The following is an 18,850-nucleotide window of genomic DNA, read 5'->3' on the forward strand; positions in this document are numbered from 1 at the left end:
TTGCTTATGAGTCGGCTGGCCAGCCTTCACCTTTGGTTGTCCGAGCTCACTCTACCAGGAGTATGGCTGCTTCTAAAGCTCTTTTGTCGGGGGTTTCCCTGAGTGATGTTTGTGATGCGGCTGGATGGTCTTCACCGCATACTTTTATTAAGTTCTATGACCTAGACTTAAGCTCTACCCCTGGGGCACAGGTGCTCTCGTCCTCTGTGCGCTAGTCTCACATGACGGTCATTTGGTCCTATGGCGACGTGGGTATTCGCGTTCCCGCAGCGTTTGACGCAGCTCGAAGTTCCCTTGAAAGGGAACGTCTCGGTTACGTATGTAACCCTAGTTCCCTGATAGGGAACGAGACGCTGCGTCGCTCCGCCATACTCCCGGCACTCCCGTTAGCGCTTCCTTCAAGCCTATCAGAAGCTAATGCGCTTGTGTTTTTGGGGTGCTTTATAGTTTCCTGGTCGATGACGTCACCCGCCTATGACGTTTCATCTCTCCATTGGGCTGATTCCATACGTGCTTCATGACGCACAACGCAGGGGCGTTCCCACAGCGTTTGACGCAGCGTCTCGTTCCCTATCAGGGAACTAGGGTTACATACGTAACCGAGACGTTTTCTTGATCAAACAATCAAACTAACTGTCACACATCCATCATTTTGACAGAAAGTGTAACCGCAAGGGGCGGAACTAGGTCAAAGCTAACCATCCATCATTTTGACAGAAAGTGTAACCGCAAGGGGCGGAACTAGGTCAAAGCTAACCATCCATCATTTTGACAGAATGTGTAACCGGAAGGGGCGGAACTAGGTCAAAGGTAACAGGAAGGGGCGGAACTGGGTCAAAGGTAACAGGAAGGGGAGGAACCGGAAGGGGCGGGACAGGAAGGGGAGGAACCGGAAGGGGCGGGGGAAGATCAAAGGAAAACCACGCCCACCTGTCAATCATAGGGTCATAAATCATTTTGACACAAGGTGTAGGCTATTAACTACTCACACACACACACACACACACACACACACACACACACACACACACACACACACACTAGCGCACATACTAATCTGAGACGCGAGCACACACAGTACATGATATGATTCTCAGTGTGAACGGAAGTCACACATTGGTAAGTGCATTTTTTGTTAACAGAGACAGAGTCCATTGCTTTTATTGTTTTTGGTTGTTTTTGTTCATTTAAATAGTCTTTAGAAATAAAAGTTTATTGATCTTTGAAAAGGTGTACCTTCATTATTATGCCATTATCATTATTTTAGAAGAAAATGGTCTCAGAACGACTTTATTATCAATATTATCGTTTATCGCAATAATTTCTTGGACAATTTATCGCCCAGCAAGGTTTGTTATCATGACAGGCCATAGGTGTTACTGAAGTTACAGTAAGTTGTTCAAAAATGTTCATTTTGTCTTCTTAATGATTAAATTGGACAATTTTCTTCTAGAAAGGTGTTCAGGTGGAGAGAAAACCTTTTCTTTACCTTGATATGTTTCGACTGCAACCTACAGTCTTCCTCCACCTGAACAACACCTTGTCTTTCTAGAAGAAAATTGTCCAATTTCTACAGAATGTTGGTTCTGATCTACTTCCTAAAGGAAATAAGCCTTTCATTTATTTGTTATTGTTTAGTTCAACTTGATAAGTCACAAACACAATGTGATGTATTCATTTCTGTGTTCTACAGAACATAAGCTACATACAAATAATTCTGAAGTTATAACTACACGACACAGAAAGTGCTTTGAGTTGTTGTTACTCAATTAAAGAGTTCAGTAATTCAGCAGCTGACTTTTTTTAATACTGCAATCACTTTGTAGTGTATTTTCGTTTACTGTTGTGAAATGGAAAATCAATAATCGCTAATCGAGAATCGTTAATAATCGAAAATTGACTGTAATCGGTCGGGACTTCAATAATCGTAATCAAATCGAATCGGGAAATCAGACAGATTAACCACCCCTAGTAAACTCTAGAGATGCTGTTTGTGAAAATCCCAGTAGATCAAGAGTTTCTGAACTCCACAATAATGACTCAAAGTTATTTAAACCACACGTCTTCAACATTCTGATGTGTGTACAGTTTATGAACTGTGTGTGTCTTGCTCGAGGCGTTTGTGCTATTATTGGAATGAGAATCTGAGGAATGAGTTGTAAAGACTAGATTGACAGATCTGATGTTTCTGTGTCTCAGATGATCCAGTGTTATTCTCTCTACATGATCAACTTCATGAGGATAAAAATGAGTAAAATGATTTTAGAGCAGAGGAAGGAGATGATGACACAAATCTGACCAAATAAAAAAAGATTCATGAAAACTGTGAATAATACAGTAACTTATATCTTAACTATGATATTTAATATTCACTGCATGATAAAGATTCAACAGAAAGAAGAGCTTGTGTTGGGATGTAAAGTGTTATTGTGTGTCAAATGTGGGTCTGTAAAATTATTAGAAAACATGCGATTAGTTTCCACTGTTATGCTTATTAATAATCAACAATATATTTCTTACAGACAAAATGAAATGTGTATATTATCAAAGTTACCAGAGTGTGTTAAAGATATGGATGAGCAGTAATTGTCTTATAATAAATGATGATAATGATAAATAAGATGATATTATTGATGAGACATAATCCTGTAGACAGAATGTGTTGGTGAATAATCTGCATCAGTGTGTGTTTCTTCATCATGTACAGTTCAAGATCTGGCCGATCCTTCAGCGTTATTCACCTCAGAAACACCAAAATACAGAACATGTTTCTGATGCAGAAAAACTCATTCAAGCGTTCATGACTGGATTACTGTAATCATTACTAGATTATCCTGATCATTCTCAATCAACAAACTACAGTTATAGTGCAGAATACACTTCTTACCAGATCAAGAAAATATCATCATAAAACAACCATTTACCATCTACACACTGAATATCTGTTTCATTACTTCATTATTTGTGAAATAAGCAGTTTAAAGAGAAAAACGTCTCAACACAGAGAACGAAGAATGTGATCATGACGTGCAATAGTGTGAAAGTAAATCATGCAGTCAATCCTGCCTGGCTTCTTCTGTTCTGCCTTCTTTTTTCTTAATATAAACACTGAAAAGCGGCCGAACACTGCGGTTAACCAGTTGCTGTTTCTGTTTTCTGTGTTCTGTGTTTCCTGTGTTACCACACATTTGGATTGGTAGCATACAGGAGATGATGTCAGAGTACTGTTGTACGGATATAAAGTCAGTTCTGCTCTCAGACTCTCAGTAAAACACTGGAGCTTCTCTTTCCAGATCATCACAAGGTAATTAAACACTTTCATCTTTAAACATTTTATAACAGTATGTTGTTTAGAAATTAATTATGAACAGAGATGTTAGTGTAAAAATTATTGTAATGAAACTGAAAATTAAATATGTATTGGGAAAAAATCACTACCAAATGTGAAATTTCATTTTAACTATATATTATCTCTCTTTATTTTTTTCAAACAGATTTGTGCAGAATCTGAACACAAGAGAAATGAATGCATGACAGGAATATATCTGGACTATCACAAACTACAGAAGAAGGATTTATCTTTCTATATTCAGTGATTTTATAAACACTCTGGATTATTCTACATCTCTCTTCTTCTCACAGGTCACAAACATGTTTCTAAACACATTTCATTTCCCATCTTTACTGACGAGCTTTATTTCATATCCATGACTGGATTATTTGCTATTTTATCAGAAATGTTTTAAATTCTATATTTGAAGTGCATGTTATCTGTGACATGATCTGAATCTATATCATCAGTTCAGTCTCTGTATTATAATTATGATGATAACGGGTTGTTTTCTTCATTTACAGTCTCTGTTGATCCAGTCGAGCTGTAAAGTGTCGTTCTGATGAATCAAATATGATCAAACATGAGGTGAGAAGAGAAAGATGATTATGATCAGGACTCACACATAACATCACATTTATATATTTATCATCATCATTGATTATTATGAATATTGCAGTGTTAATCTGAGATGTTGTAATAACACTGAGCTCATGCAGATGTTGATCAGGAGTTGATCTGATGTCTCGTGATATGATGTTATATCGCTTTAATGAAACTCTGTCTGTGTGATTGAACAGATTCAAATGAAGAGGAGAAAGAAAATCAGCAGAAATCGCAGATCAGCAGAAAACAAGAAGACTGAGAGAAAAATGGAGGACAGAAATGAGACACAAACCAGTGAATCACGAGAGGAAAGAGGACAGAGACTTCATAGATGTGACAGTATGAAGAAACTAAAGCCAAACTGTGAGTGTTTGATTATTATTGAACTTAATTTAATTTTTCATCATGTTTTAGTCTGTTTTAAATTGAGAACATAATCCATATATATGAGGATAATCTGATATATATTTGTGATTTCTAGTATAATGTGATCCAGACGGGCCTGTAAAGTTTGATTCTAATGTCAAAGGAGATTCTCATCAAACCCTTCATCATCATCATCATCACACACACACACACACACACACACACACACACACACACACACACACACACACACACACACACACACACTCTCACACACACACACACACACACACACACACACAGACACTCTTCAGGACTCAAACTGTGACTTTCTGACAGCAAGGAACGTCTCAGGTTACGTATGTAACCCTGGTTCCCTGAGAGGGAACGAGACGCTGCGTTGAGACGCGGTGGGAACGCTCTGCGTGATTGCGTCGTGAAGCACGTGTATAATCAGTCCAATGGAAGAGCGAGACGTCATAGGCGGTGACGTCATAGACCAGGAAGCTATAAAGCACACCAGAAAACAGACCGCGACAGCTTCTGAAAAAGCCTGAAGCAAGTCGATCAGGGCATGCAGGAAGTATGGCGGGAGAACGCAGCGTCTCGTTCCCTCTCAGGGAACCAGGGTTACATACGTAACCTGAGACGTTCCCTTTCAAGGGAACTCGAGCTGCGTTGAGACGCGGTGGGAACCCCATACCCACTACGCCATAAGTCAAATGCCCGTTCTGTGTGAAGTCCTTGCGCACACTAGAAGCAAGCAACCTAGCCCCGGGAGTGGAGAGGTGTAGGTCATAAAATCTGACAAATGTATGAGGTGAGGACCAGCCTGCCGCATTACAAATATCCTGAAGGGAAACACCCGAAATTAAAGCCTAGAGGCAGCCATACTCCTAGTAGAATGGGCCTGAACAGCCAAAGGTGAACGCTGTCCGGCCGCTTCATAAGCAAGTGAGATAGCCTCAACTACCCACTTGCTCATTATCTGTTTAGATGCAGGGCAACCTATCTTAGGTTACCCGAAGCAGACAAATAATTGTTCTGATAAACGCCACTGAGCAGCTCTGTGGACCTAAGCATCCAAAGCCCGGACAGGGCATAACAGATTTAAGATTTTCCTGATCTGGGGTATTAAAGGTGGAGGACAGAAGGCCTGGAGCACAAATGACCGCACATTTAGTAGGGACCTAGAAATACAACCCGATCTGGGGTGAAGAAATACTACCACCAACCAGGTGCAAATCCAAGTACGTGCAGGCCTCAGCCTCATGTACCACGGAGAAGACGAAATTAGGGATCTCTCCTCAGAGATAGCCCAGAAAGAAACATTCATTACAGAAATCAAGTACTGTACCAAAAAGGGCAGAAACGAGATTCAGAAGGCGTTCTCTGCACCAGGCAGAGAACAGCATATTAGTCTTCTCGTGGAGGGAGCTCTAGACTGGAGTATGGTCTCCACGACCTCGGTCGAGAAACCTGAATCTATGAGCTGGGCCCCCTCAGAGGCCGAGCCCATAGTATCCACAACTCCAGAGCTCCCAGGAGCAAAGATATCGGGAAAAGCGTATAGGTGTAGTGGCAACCACACCTATTACATTACATCCAGTCCAAGCGGAGCTGGATGCGTGAGGGAGAAACACAAGGGCAATGCATTGTACAAGCGATGCTAAAGGTCGACTTGTAGTTAGACCGAAGTTCTCCCTAAGAAGTTCCACCACCTCGGGGTGAAGTCTCTATTCCCCGGGCCACAGCCCCTGCCTCAACAGGATATCTGCTCTGATATACGAGACCATCAGTGTGTTGTCCGGACCCTTCGCCGACCAACCACTCATGATTGCCCCAGACTTGTGAGGGAAACATCCGTCGATAGCATTATGCGTCGACAAGAAGCCCCCAACACTGGGCCTGGGCGAGGAACCAAGGTTCTTCCACATGACCGAGGCACGAAGGCATAGCCGCGTGACCTTGATCATGCGAAAACGGATTTCCCCTCGGAGAAAACCCCTTGGTCCCGAGCCACCACTGCAGGGGTCTCATGTACAGAAGGCCAAAAGTAACTACGTTGGACGCAACTGCCATGAGCCCCAGCCAAAGACCGTTCACCGAGCGGCCACTCATGACCGCCCCCCATCCTGTGAGGGAAGCATCCGTCGATAGCGTGACGCGTTGACAAGAAGCACCCAGCACTGGGCCCTGGGCGAGGAACCAAGGTTTCTTCCACATGACCGAGGCACGAAGGCATAGCCGCATGACCTTGATCATGCGAAAAACGGATTTCCCCTCGGAGAAAACCCCTTGGTCCCGAGCCACCACTGCAGGGGTCTCATGTACAGAAGGCCAAAAGTAACTACGTTAGACGCAACTACCATGAGCCCCAACAGTCTCAGAGACTGTTTGCAGTGAGTGACTGACCTAGTTTACATTCTTTACGGCTGTGAGAATCGCAGAAATACGTGCAGGAGACAGACGTGCTTGCATTGTTGTCGAATCCCATAATACACCTAGAAAGTGGTCCTCAAGCTGGGAGGAGTACACTCTTTTTGGTGTTGAGCCGCAACCCCAACCTCCTTATGTGGGACAGAACAACATCTCGATGTTGAACTGCCAAAAGCTCGGACTGAGCTAAAAATCAACCAATCGTCGATATAATTTAATACGCGAATGCCCTGGAATCTCAGAGGAGCCAGAGCTGCATCCACGCATATTGTAAAAGGTGTGGGGTGATAACCTAGGCCGAATGGAAGAACCCGATACTGGTATGCTTCGCCCCTGAAAGCAAACCTCAGGAACCTCCTGTTATGAGGATGGATAGATAAGTAAGCGTCCTTTAACTCTATTGTGACAAACCAGTCCTCGGACTGAATCTGTGACACAATCATATTTAGCGTAAGCATAATATGCTGTTTAATTGACGCAGGTCTAGAGTAGGACGCAACCCCTCATCCTCTTTCGGAACAATGAAGTAATGGCAGTAAAACCCTGACTGTCTGCCGGGAGGAGGAACCCCTTCTACAGCTCCTTTTGCAGAAGTGTCAGTACTTCCTGCTCCATAACCAAAGCCTGCTCGGGGTCCACCACAGTGGGGAGGACCCCTAGAAATCTGGGCGGACAAGAACCGAATTCTGAACCCTTTTCTATAGTGTGCAGGACCCACCGAGAAATATGTGGCAGTAGTTTCCACGCTGCCAGAAATTCTACTAGGGGAACCAGTCTCTCAAGACTGGCCTCTGGATTTGGTTGAACAGTCAGTACGGTGCCCTGAAGCGGCGAACCGGCAGGGAACAACCGAACTGACCGTTCTACGACCCTCCTCGGAGGATCGTATGGGGACGCTGACACCTCGGTGCCCTGAACGGCGAACCGGCAGGGAACAACCGAACTGGCAGCGCTGCGACCCTCCTCAGAGAGTCGCACCCCAGAGGGCGCCGAGGAGAAACGATTTCTCAAAACCGTCCCTCCCCCGGAGGAGCCCTCAGAAGCTTTATTAGAGATGACAGTCCTCAGATCTTGCCTCCCTTTAAATAACTTAGTTCCAATGACCCTCCTCGGAGGATCATTGGAAAAAGCAGGCACCTCGGCACCCTGAAACGGCGAACCGGCAGGGAAACCGAACTGACTGCTCTACGACCCCCCTCGGAGGATCGTTTGGGGACACTGACACCTTGGTGTCCTGAACGGCGAACCGGCAGGAAAACCGAACTGGCAGCGCTGCGACCCTCCTCAGAGAGTCGCACCCCAGAGGGCGCCGAGGAGAAACGATTTTCTCGAAAACCATCCCTACCCCGGAGGGGACCACCCTTTAGAAGCCTGATAGCCTCGGCATCAGGGCTTCCTATTGTCCAAGCTTTTTTAGAGATAAAATAGTCCTCAGATTTTGCATATCTCTAACTGGCTAGACTGCTACCGCCACCCAAGTCCCCTTTGATTGTGGAGGAGCCCAAATGGCGATGCTCGCTGTGCTGCAAGGAGCTTAGTAGACTGAGACTGCTCCGCCCAGCAGTCTCAGGAACATAGATTGGTGAGGAAGAAACCTCTGGAACGCCGCTGAACGGTTTATTCTTAGTTTCTTGAAAGCGGAGCATCCAGAAGAACAGACATAATTTTATCTTATTTTTCTTTACTTTTAAATCAGAAAAACGTATATATATATATATATATATATATATATATATATATATATATATATATATATCAGTCCGTGGCCACCAGCAGGAAAACAACCGAACTGGCCGTGTGCGACCCTCCTCAGAGAGTCGCCACCCAGAGGACGCAGAGGAGAAACGATTTCTCGAAACCGTCCCTCCCCAGTATAGTTTATCTGTTTTTGCACGACGCAATTCTCGAATAGCGTCAGTGCTGACAACCTCACATTCATCCATGTCTTTATAATTTACCCACCAGCGTTGCCTAAAAAAATTTTTATTTAGATGGCTGGTGGGTAACGTCGGGGTTAAAAATTATGACGCCGACTCGGGAGAGAGGAAGCTAGCAAGCGTCTCTTTAACCCGAGGCACTGTCATACCATGATACTTAATACCCATAGCATTACTATAGTTAGACGTAGGGCATTAAACACATAAAATAGAAACCGACTTATTCCACGATCTTGACACCTCAGTGTGGTGTGGAGATAGGGAAAAACGGCAGTCCCCGACGAGGAGGCTGAGATACAGAGTTTTTCGGTTTTTAGATTTATTTCATCTAATAAACTCCTTATTTTCACTCTCATAAAGTTCAGCTGGCCAGAAAATATTTAACTAGCAACAACACTAGATAAACCTCCTTTTAAAGCTCCTCTTTATTCAACAGAGTTATGAGCTGACTTATTTATTCATTTATTGAAAACTCAAACATCTGCCTTTTCTTAATATCTTTATTTGTTTTGTTCTCTTTTTCTAAACAAAACACTAACGATACCAATTCCTCGGAACTGGAAATCGCCAGCACTGGATCTGGCAGGTGAAAGCTGAGATAGGGCAGAGCCCGTCCCAACCCCCGCTGTCAGATCCGTTTGCGAACCCCAAAATGCGAGTCGCCGCCGTGCATCGGCAACAGCGGGACCCGCGCGGGGAGCGCGAACCGAACCGTCCTCGTCGAAGAACGCCCGGCGGGAGCGGAGCGTCCTCACGGACTGTTTCTCGCAATGCTCACAGTCAGCCCCCTCGAGAACTGACTGTGGCATGCTCCACTCCCAAATAGTAACAAAAAGCTGATGTGTGTGTCCCCACCCGTGATATAACGTGGGCAGGGAACAACACAAAAGCTGCTTGCTCTCTTTTGCCATAATATATATATATATTGCAACTTGACAGACAACAATAAATATGACAAGGACAGAATACACAGATCGCTTGCTGAAGGCAACAGAAGCTGTCGCGGTCTGTTTTCTGGTGTGCTTGATAGCTTCCTGGTCTATGACGTCACCGCCTATGACGTCTCGCTCTTCCATTGGACTGATTATACACGTGCTTCACGACGCAATCACGCAGAGCGTTCCCACCGCGTCTCAACGCAGCTCGAGTTCCCTTGAAAGGGAAACAGTGTTACTCTCAGACACCCATTATTCTTCATGTATATAGTCAATTATTTATACAATATTTTATATATTGTACATATTTTTTTTAATAAAAGCTACAAGCAAGTAATGTTCACTTCATATTAAAGGCATCATTATATTTGATAGTGTTTGGATATTGTGTTTAATAGAGTAAAGAGTTCTGATGCTGGACTGAATGCAAAAAGAACCAGCATCAATATGGAGGGTGTCAACATTGTGAGTGCAGAAATGGATGTGATGGAGGCAATGGAGTGACTCTTTGCTGCTTATTTCGTATTCAGTGTGGAATACCCCAAGCACATCACTCACACGATGAATTTTGTTGAGCACTACCTGTTTAAACGCTCCAGCAGCCAAAAATAACTGTCTGTCCCAGTGCTCAAAATGTATAATCAATTATCATAATACTTTGATATGTCATGAATAGTGCTAATGTAAATTTGTAAATGAGGCGATTGATGTTATTCTGAAATTCTGATCTGAATTTTAATCTGTTATTACAATTATTTATGAGTGATATTAATGTACATTTGTAGATTTGAAGTACTTCTATATCTGTATATTTCCATTGTGAGTTATATTAATATGTATTTGTAGTTTTGAGGGACTTGATGTTGTTCTAACACTGATGGGAATTTAGATGAATCTGTATATTTCCATTATTTGTTAGTGATAGATTAATGTAATTTTGTACATTTAATGGACTTATTGTGTAATATGTAGATGTAGGTGAAACTCTATTTTCATTATTTATAAGATATTTTTTAAATGGTTGATGTTTTAATGTTGATTTGTACATTTAAAAGGCTTGAATACTTGAAATTACAGTAGCATTATTTCAGTAATAGTAATTATGTTTGTTAATATAAATAAATTACTAGTTCTGTGCACTTTGGGTGTGCTTTTTTTATGTGAATTACATTTTTACATTTTAGGGTCTTGATGTTTGTCAATAATATGAAATATTTAATCCGGAAAGGACAAAACAAATGATATTGAATGAACCCCTAAAAGGTTCCATATAGAACCTTTTTCCTGGTTACAAAAAACCCTAAAGGATTCTTTTGATTGAACCCTTAAAAAGGGGTTCCAAATACATAGCGCCTGATAGAACCTTTTAATGTTCTATATAGGCAAGGCAAGGCAAGGCAAGTTTATTTATATAGCACATTTCATACACAATGGTAATTTAAAGTGCTTTACATAGAAGAAATTAAAATAATCAAAAGAAATCAGAATAATTAAAACAGTTTAGAATAATTAAAACATAAAATAAAATACAGTGCAAACAGTCGGACGAACAGTGGCACAGTGCTCTTTCAGTAAATGCACAGTTAAACAGAAGTGTTTTGAGTCTGGATTTGAATGTGACTACTGTAGGAGCACATCTGATCTCTTCTGGAAGCTGGTTCCAGCTGCGGCTGGCATAGTAGCTAAAAGCAGACTCGCCATGCTTAGAGTGAACCCTTGGTATTTCTAGCCGATGTGATCCTAATGATCTGAGTGATCTGTTGGGTTTATATTCACTGAGCATATCTGCAATGTATTGAGGTCCTAGGCCATTGAATGATTTATATACCAGTAATAATACTTTAAAATCAATCCTAAATGTAACTGGCAGCCAGTGTAAAGACCTGAGGACTGGTGTGATGTGTTCATATTTTCTGGTTCTGCTCAGAATCCTAGCAGCAGCGTTCTGTATGAGCTGCAACTGTCTTATGGTCTTTTTGGGAAGGCCAGTGAGAAGTCCATTACAATAATCCACCCTACTGGTGATGAAAGCATGCACAAGTTTCTCTAAGTCTTGACTGGAAACAAAGCATCTAATTCTTGCAATGTTTTTCAGGTGATAGTATGCTGATTTAGTTATTGCTTTGACATGACTACTGAAACTAAGGTCTGACTCCAGAGACACACCCAGATTCCTGACTTGATTTTTAGTTGTTTGACCCCTAGACTGAAGTTATGCGTTCACCTTGAGAACTTCATCTTTGTTTCCAAACGCAATGACTTCAGTTTTGTCTTTGTTTAACTGAAGAAAGTTTTGGCACATCCAATTGTTTACTTCATCAATGCATTGGCAAAGGGAGTCAATGGGGCTGTAATCGTTAGGCGATAGGGATAAGTAGAGCTGTGTGTCGTCTGCATAGCTATGGTAAGCGATTTGGTTCTTTCTCATTATTTGGCTCATTGGGAGCATGTACAGGTTGAATAGGAGTGGCGCAAGAATTGAGCCTTGAGGGACTCCGCATGTCATGGATGTCCACTCAGACTTATGGTCTCCTACACTCACATAATAACCTCTCCCTACCAAGTATGACCTGAACCATTTTAGGACTATCCCAGAAAGCCCGACCCAGTTTTCCAGCCTGTCAAGAAGTATTTTGTGATCGACAGTGTCAAATGCAGCACTGAGGTCGAGTAGTACCAGCACTGATAATTTGCCTGTATCAGTATTTAAGCGAATATCATTTATTATCTTTATGAGCGCTGTCTCTGTGCTGTGATGCGGTCGGAAACCAGATTGAAAATTGTCAAAGTATCCATTCGAGCTTAAGAATTTGTTCAGCTGATTGAAGACAACTTTTTCAATGATCTTGCCTATGAAAGGAAGATTTGAGATCTGTCTATAGTTGTTTAATATGGTCTTATCCAGATTGCTCTTTTTCAGGAGGGGCTTGACAACTGCCGTTTTCAGGGAGGTCGGAAAACTCCCAGAGAGAAGTGAGGCATTTACCACTTCTAGGAGATCTGCTTCTAAGCTGTGTAACACATTTTTGAAAAAAGATGTGGGAAGTGCATCAAGGGCGCAGGTTGATGTTTTTAGGTGCTGTACGGTTTCTTCCAAAATTTTGCCATCAATTTCTTCGAAATCAGACATAGTGGCTACTTTCTCAGGCTGTTGTCTGATCTGCCTGACCCCAGCGCAACTCAAGGATGAGCTGATCACCTTTCTGATATTATTGATTTTCTCAGAGAAGAAAGAAGCAAACTCACTGCACTTGCTGTCTGAGAGCATTTCACTGGGAATCTGGCTTGGGGGGTTTGTCAGTCTCTCTACAGTAGCAAAAAGAGTGCGCGTGTTGTTTATATTGCTGTTTATAATATTCGAGAAAAAAGTCTGTCTAGCTTTGCTTAGTTCCTTATTGAAAGCATGGATGCTGTCTTTGTAGATGTTATAATGGACTACAAGTTTAGTCTTCCGCCACATGCGCTCTGCTTTTCTGCATTGTCTTTTCATATTTTGCACTGCTGTTGAGTTTCTCCAAGGTGCTTTTTGTCTGCCACTCTTCTTCCTGACTTTCACAGGAGCAATATCATCAATTACACTCTTAACTTTTTGAGTTAAAAGAATCAAGGAGAAAATCAACAGAGTCAGCAGATATGCTTGGTGTTAAAGATATAGCCTTCATAAATAGTACACTAGTGTTCTCATTTAAGCATCTCTTCTTGACAGACACAGATCTAGCTTCAATGGCAGGAGAGATCAATATATCAAAGAAAATACAAAAATGATCAGACAGTGCTACATCCTTAATAACAATCGATGAAATGTTTAGACCCTTACTGATAAGTAAATCTAGAGTGTGTCCACGATTATGTGTGGCTCCATGTACATGCTGAGTCAGATCAAAAGTTTTTAAAACAGTTTTGATTTCTTTTGCCATATTATTTTCTGCATTATCTATGTGAATGTTAAAATCTCCAGCAATGGCAAAGCAGTCAAACTCTGAGGAAATTGTTGATAACAGTTCTGTTAAGTTCTCAGCCAAAGCTGGAGATATAGAACCTTTTCTTCTAAGAGTGTGTAACTGCATGATTGTATTATCTGTATATTTCTGATGTATGGATGTTACTTTGACAGTCTCTGATAACAGATTAAACTGAATTGTAAAGAAACTTTAATTTTCTTGTGAAGCTGTTTTTAATAAATATGTATTGTGAAAAACACTATGCAAATAAACATAAAAGAAAAGAATCTCTGAAATAATGCACAGATTGACCTTTGACCCTGTAAGTCAGTCACGTGTCTCCCTCTACAGGACATCATCAGAATCACAGCAGAGTTAAAGAAGATACAGATGAAAATGTGTTTTACAGCAACAAATGAAAACACTTACAGATTTCAGTTCATTAGGGAATATGAAAATCAACACGTTTTCATTTTAAGGGAATCATTATTGAAGTGAAACACAAAGATGTCAAATGTAAGTCACTATAAAATATGACTTCTGCTGTTTTGATATTATTCTGAAGGTTTGAATGGTTTGATCAGAATCAAGATCTCTTCAGTTCCAGTGAATTCTGTGACGCTTCAGCTTTAATATCATAAAGCAGCCTGTGATTATGATGAGTTTATGACAGAATCACTTTTATTCTCCGGTTTCTCCATCATGTGCTTCATCTGTCGTTTCACACAGAAGATCTCTCTGTTTCTCTTTCTGATAGAGTTAGAAACAGGAATAATTGATGTTCTTACAGAGACTGTGTTTCTGGATTCTTCTGTTAGCAGATGCTGATGATGATGTTTCATATCAGGCAAATCTCCATCATCTCCTGATTGAACAATAAGCAGAAACTCCAACCCAGGCTCATTGGAAATACGTTACTCTGCCTACGTTTTTGCAAAACCTGAAATACGTACCTCCAGGTACGTTTCCCTGCACTTTTCGAGTGAACAGTCCACTAGAGGCGCTAAGTGGTATCATTTTTTCTGCGTTCCAGATGGTTAAATAAAGGTTATAAAAATGACAATACCAGTAATGTTCAGACTTCTCAGTAGCCCTATACACTCATTTTAATATAAATTAGCAATATTTTCCACGCTTTTGAGGTGCCACACAGCCAAGTCTCATGGCAGTTCGTGATATGGTCACGTCATTTAATCTACTGGTTCGTGATACTGACACGTTTATTACGTTATTTTCGTGATATCAGCATTTTCTTTTATTTTTTTTTATTTTTTTTTTTTATTTTTTTACTAATGTAATGCACGATTCTTTCTGCCAGTCGGGCTGGAGCAGAGAAAGCTGTTTAATCGACTATTGTTCACGATATCGTATCATGTTTATATATGTATTTCTTTTAATGTTATTATTTCGGTCTTATTGCCAGGGAAGCTGGACTGCTTTCCTGTTTATTGATTTAAAAAAAAAAAAGTATAAACGACTACGCGAATTTTATCAGTAGGATATCATTAGTGATATTTGTTGTAAATGCATATTAATCACAACACTTATCATGCTTTTAATGCCTAATAATGTAACAAGAAATATTTGTAAGGTAAATCAGTAATTTTTCCATTAAATAATCCGATATATTTTATATAATGATATTTTCTTTTCTCTTTTTTTCAGCTGAAAAGACCAAAAGGGCCTTTCGGACTCAGTCAGCTCATTATTGTTTGAGGAGAAGTAAACGGGAGACGAAAAGCTACAAAGGCAAATATTCGCAATGGTATGTATGTGTTGGTTTTAACCCTAAATCAAACATTTTATCAAGCATTTGTTGTTTCTTAAAGCCCAATCTGTACAAACATAGTCTCAAAGTCTTAATAATTCACAATATTTAACAAGTTGACAAATTCGTACAATACTTGTACATAATCATGCAGCTTTTACTCCTAGTGCTGTCAATGGCTAGTGCCTCAATTCCTGTACATATTTATGTCCATATTTGTAAATCAGTTGCACACCTTCTTGGAAAGTAGTCGGATGTCCCATACACTATCAGAAAAGTTTATATTAATTGCATTGTATTCATTAAAATTATTACAATTTGGATCCTGTCTGTTGATATTCCAATAGTAACATGATGTCTCTCCACAACTCATAAACTTCCTCTGTTTGCAAGAGTGGAAAAGCTAATCTGACTTGTCACATGACATCAGATACTCGATTGTTTTGTTGTAATCAGATCAGTTACACTGCTGATAACTGTGCCGTTTGCATGTAAATCATTTTGTTGTTTTTTTACATGTTATCATGTAACATATTATATCATGTTATCATAATCACGTTTTTAAGTTTATATGATTATTGCATGCTATTAAAGACATACTTTTATTCATAGAAATGCTCACATATCAGTGAACTTATTACATAAAAATGCTTTTAATATATAATTATGCAACACTCCTTACATAAATTAAATCCTACAGTTATATACAAACTGACTACTTGCAAGTAATGTATTAAAATGACCTTCCTTTCTGTTTTGCAGGATTATCTTTTTTAAAGCTCTACAATATCAAACTCAACAGCTCTTTTAGGACCCAACCCTCACAAGATCTACTAGTGAGTCGCAGCAAATCTTGCCGTGATCAGCCCTTCCCAGGTAAAGTTTCTACAATATTTCAATCAGTATTTACTTATCAAATGTTCTCCCCTGAATCGTATGGTAAATTAACTTAATTATAACTGTGTTAATTGGTATGTTTCAAGAACAATAGTAATTGCACATAGAGTAAGTGGAAACTTTCTTGTTTTACAGCAGAGAAGGAAGACCAGTCCTTATATCAACGCAAGCTAATCTATTAAGTCCTTTGTTTCGGGTGAGGAAGAAACATCTGGTGCCCAAAGAAGACAGAAAGGTGCGTAAGTCCATTGGTATGTCTTGTATTTAAACAATGCTGTGTATTACATCATTTGATCTTGACAATTTTACATTTTACAGATTATCACTCGATTTTTATATGGGTTTTTCTTCAGTACTTAGCTTATATTATGTGCTGCAATATTATATATATATATATATATATATATATATATATATATATAATACTTCAATGTGTATATTATAATATGTACTGACTGCTGCTTTGTAAATTTAAATAAGGAACAGGCAACTCTGGCCCTTTTGCGTTCTCCTTTTTGAGGTGGAGAGTTTACATCAAACCATAATTGAGCACATCTGAACATTTTAACCAAAGTCTCCAGGTTTACTTGTAGACAATAGGCAGGAGGGTTTGAGGTTGGAGCTAAATCTGCAGGACAGTGGACGCTGAGAGCCAGAGTAGCCCATCACTGCTTTAAATAAAGCTACACTGTGTCATTTTTTATGTTGATTCTTTGCAAAAAAAAAACACTTTGTTCTTTCAAAATTATATGTGCTCATTCATGTGTAATTACTTCCACCAACTAATCAAGTACTCTCGTAAGTGTAGAATCTGCCATTCAGAATACATATGAGCGAGTCGCTCGAATGGCGGCAGCCATGTTGCGCCTCCATCTTGAAAATACATTAGCCAAAGAGTGACTGTCCATTAAACAGTTTAATTTGAATTTTTTGTGTTTTTTGTTTTACTTTCAGACCAGGACTGGAGATCGCCTGACGATGAGATGTTGAGACTTTTTCCTCTGAGAAAGATCTACACCACATCAGTGATCACATCTTCTGCTCATCAGTTTTACTGTAGTGCACAACTGAACAAACTGTTTAGATGAGGAAGAAGATCACGAACACGATAGAGACGTACAGGGAAGAGCAAGAAACCAGTTTAGCTGTGATAATGAATTATTTTGTTCCAACACAATATAAAATCTGTTTTCTGTATCATAGGTGACTGAATATGATTCTCTGGCACTCATTTGTGTGGCTTCAGCAGTTGTGAATGGATTAATCTGATGTTAATGTATTTTTGAAGGCTCATTGTTATTTATCTTGAATCTCATTTGTCTTTATGCTACTTTATCAACTTTATGTTGTGTCCTCAAATAAAGTGTTGTGTAATAAAGTATGGTGAATATTGTGTATTGAAAGTGATGTTTGGGACAGAATTTTATTTGAGAAATTTGAATTTCTCATTTATTTAGTTTAGTTCATAATTTTAAAAACAACTAAATATAATTAATTACCACAATTAGTTTACTTAGGACATAAACATTTTGTTGTGGTTAATGATATTTGGGACAACAATGCAGCAAAAGTTGCACATACTTGCATGTATGCCAGTTTTCAGTGAAATAAAGAGAAGGTGTGTGAATAACAAGAGGCTGCAGTGGGCTATCTTGCTACAAACACTTAAAAGTATAATTGAAGATGATCCATGTTGATCATTCTAGTACATCTACTACTGCATTTAAAATGAAAGCATAGACATTACTGATGTCAGGCAAATAATCAGCAGTCAGATGGGGTTAAAAGGATATTTTGGCACTGTTTTGTTGTTTTACTGAATGGTGCATTATCCTTGTGATATAGTAATAGTTCAATATCTAAAATCTGTGTAGACTGTACTGCCCGTCCACCCTCAGGGGCCCAGCAACGGCCCCCAGAAGAGCAAAAGAAAGCACATTTCAAATGGCTGTAACTCAAAGTCCGGTTAGTGTATCAAAGAGACAATATGAAGGACAACTGCTTATGCTATGTTTACTAAATAATGTTGGGCACAGTTTTCAGACATATATGGAAAGCTGGCATAAAGGTTATTTTAAAAGTGCTCACAGTAAAATATCAAATTGCAACCTATCCCTCATATACATATCATAAAGGTTTGCACAATTAACAAATTTAGATATCCAGTTGCCCATTAAAGATATTATTTATTTAACATTTACTGTTTCATTACTAAACGTTTTAAACTACATTACCCACATATCTCTGTCATTATATCAATGGAGCAGGAAACATTGTGCTGTAGTTCATTGAGATGTGCAGACATGCTTAGGGTTAGGGTTGGGATCTCGGTAAAAGAGAAATTTCTCACAACATAGAGACACTTTTTAGTTACCTTAATGTATAACTAACGTAATAATAACACCAAAACATACTCTGTAACATGAAGCGCTGTTTTATATGGGTTAAAAGATAGTCCAATCACAGCGAGTTCTGCGATAAAGTCACAGCCAATAACAACCCAGCTGAACAGATGCGTCTCACTTACTTGCCCAATTATGGTAAATGATGACAGATCTCTTCTGGTTCCGGCTGCAGGGATAGATTCCTTAAATATTTAATATTTGGGCTGTTAAATATGTATTGATTCT

General features: G+C 39.8%; 2 long non-coding RNA genes across 2 annotated transcripts; both read left to right on the forward strand.

Annotated features, from left to right (window-relative positions):
• The first annotated feature begins 3,228 nt into the window (after positions 1-3,228).
• Positions 3,229-3,919, forward strand: LOC143730808 (uncharacterized). The gene is made up of 3 exons (XR_013200647.1): positions 3,229-3,304; positions 3,495-3,642; positions 3,856-3,919. It is a non-coding gene; the product is annotated as an uncharacterized LOC143730808 (long non-coding RNA).
• Positions 3,920-15,183: 11,264 nt separating this feature from the next.
• Positions 15,184-16,439, forward strand: LOC143730803 (uncharacterized). Its single transcript, XR_013200642.1, has 3 exons — positions 15,184-15,320; positions 16,086-16,199; positions 16,356-16,439. It is a non-coding gene; the product is annotated as an uncharacterized LOC143730803 (long non-coding RNA).
• The last annotated feature ends 2,411 nt before the right edge of the window (positions 16,440-18,850 follow it).

The sequence above is a fragment of the Siphateles boraxobius genome, unplaced genomic scaffold (genome assembly GCF_051911475.1).
Source record: "Siphateles boraxobius isolate OS27281-9 unplaced genomic scaffold, OSU_SipBor_1 81, whole genome shotgun sequence".
Classification (NCBI taxonomy): domain Eukaryota; kingdom Metazoa; phylum Chordata; class Actinopteri; order Cypriniformes; family Leuciscidae; genus Siphateles; species Siphateles boraxobius.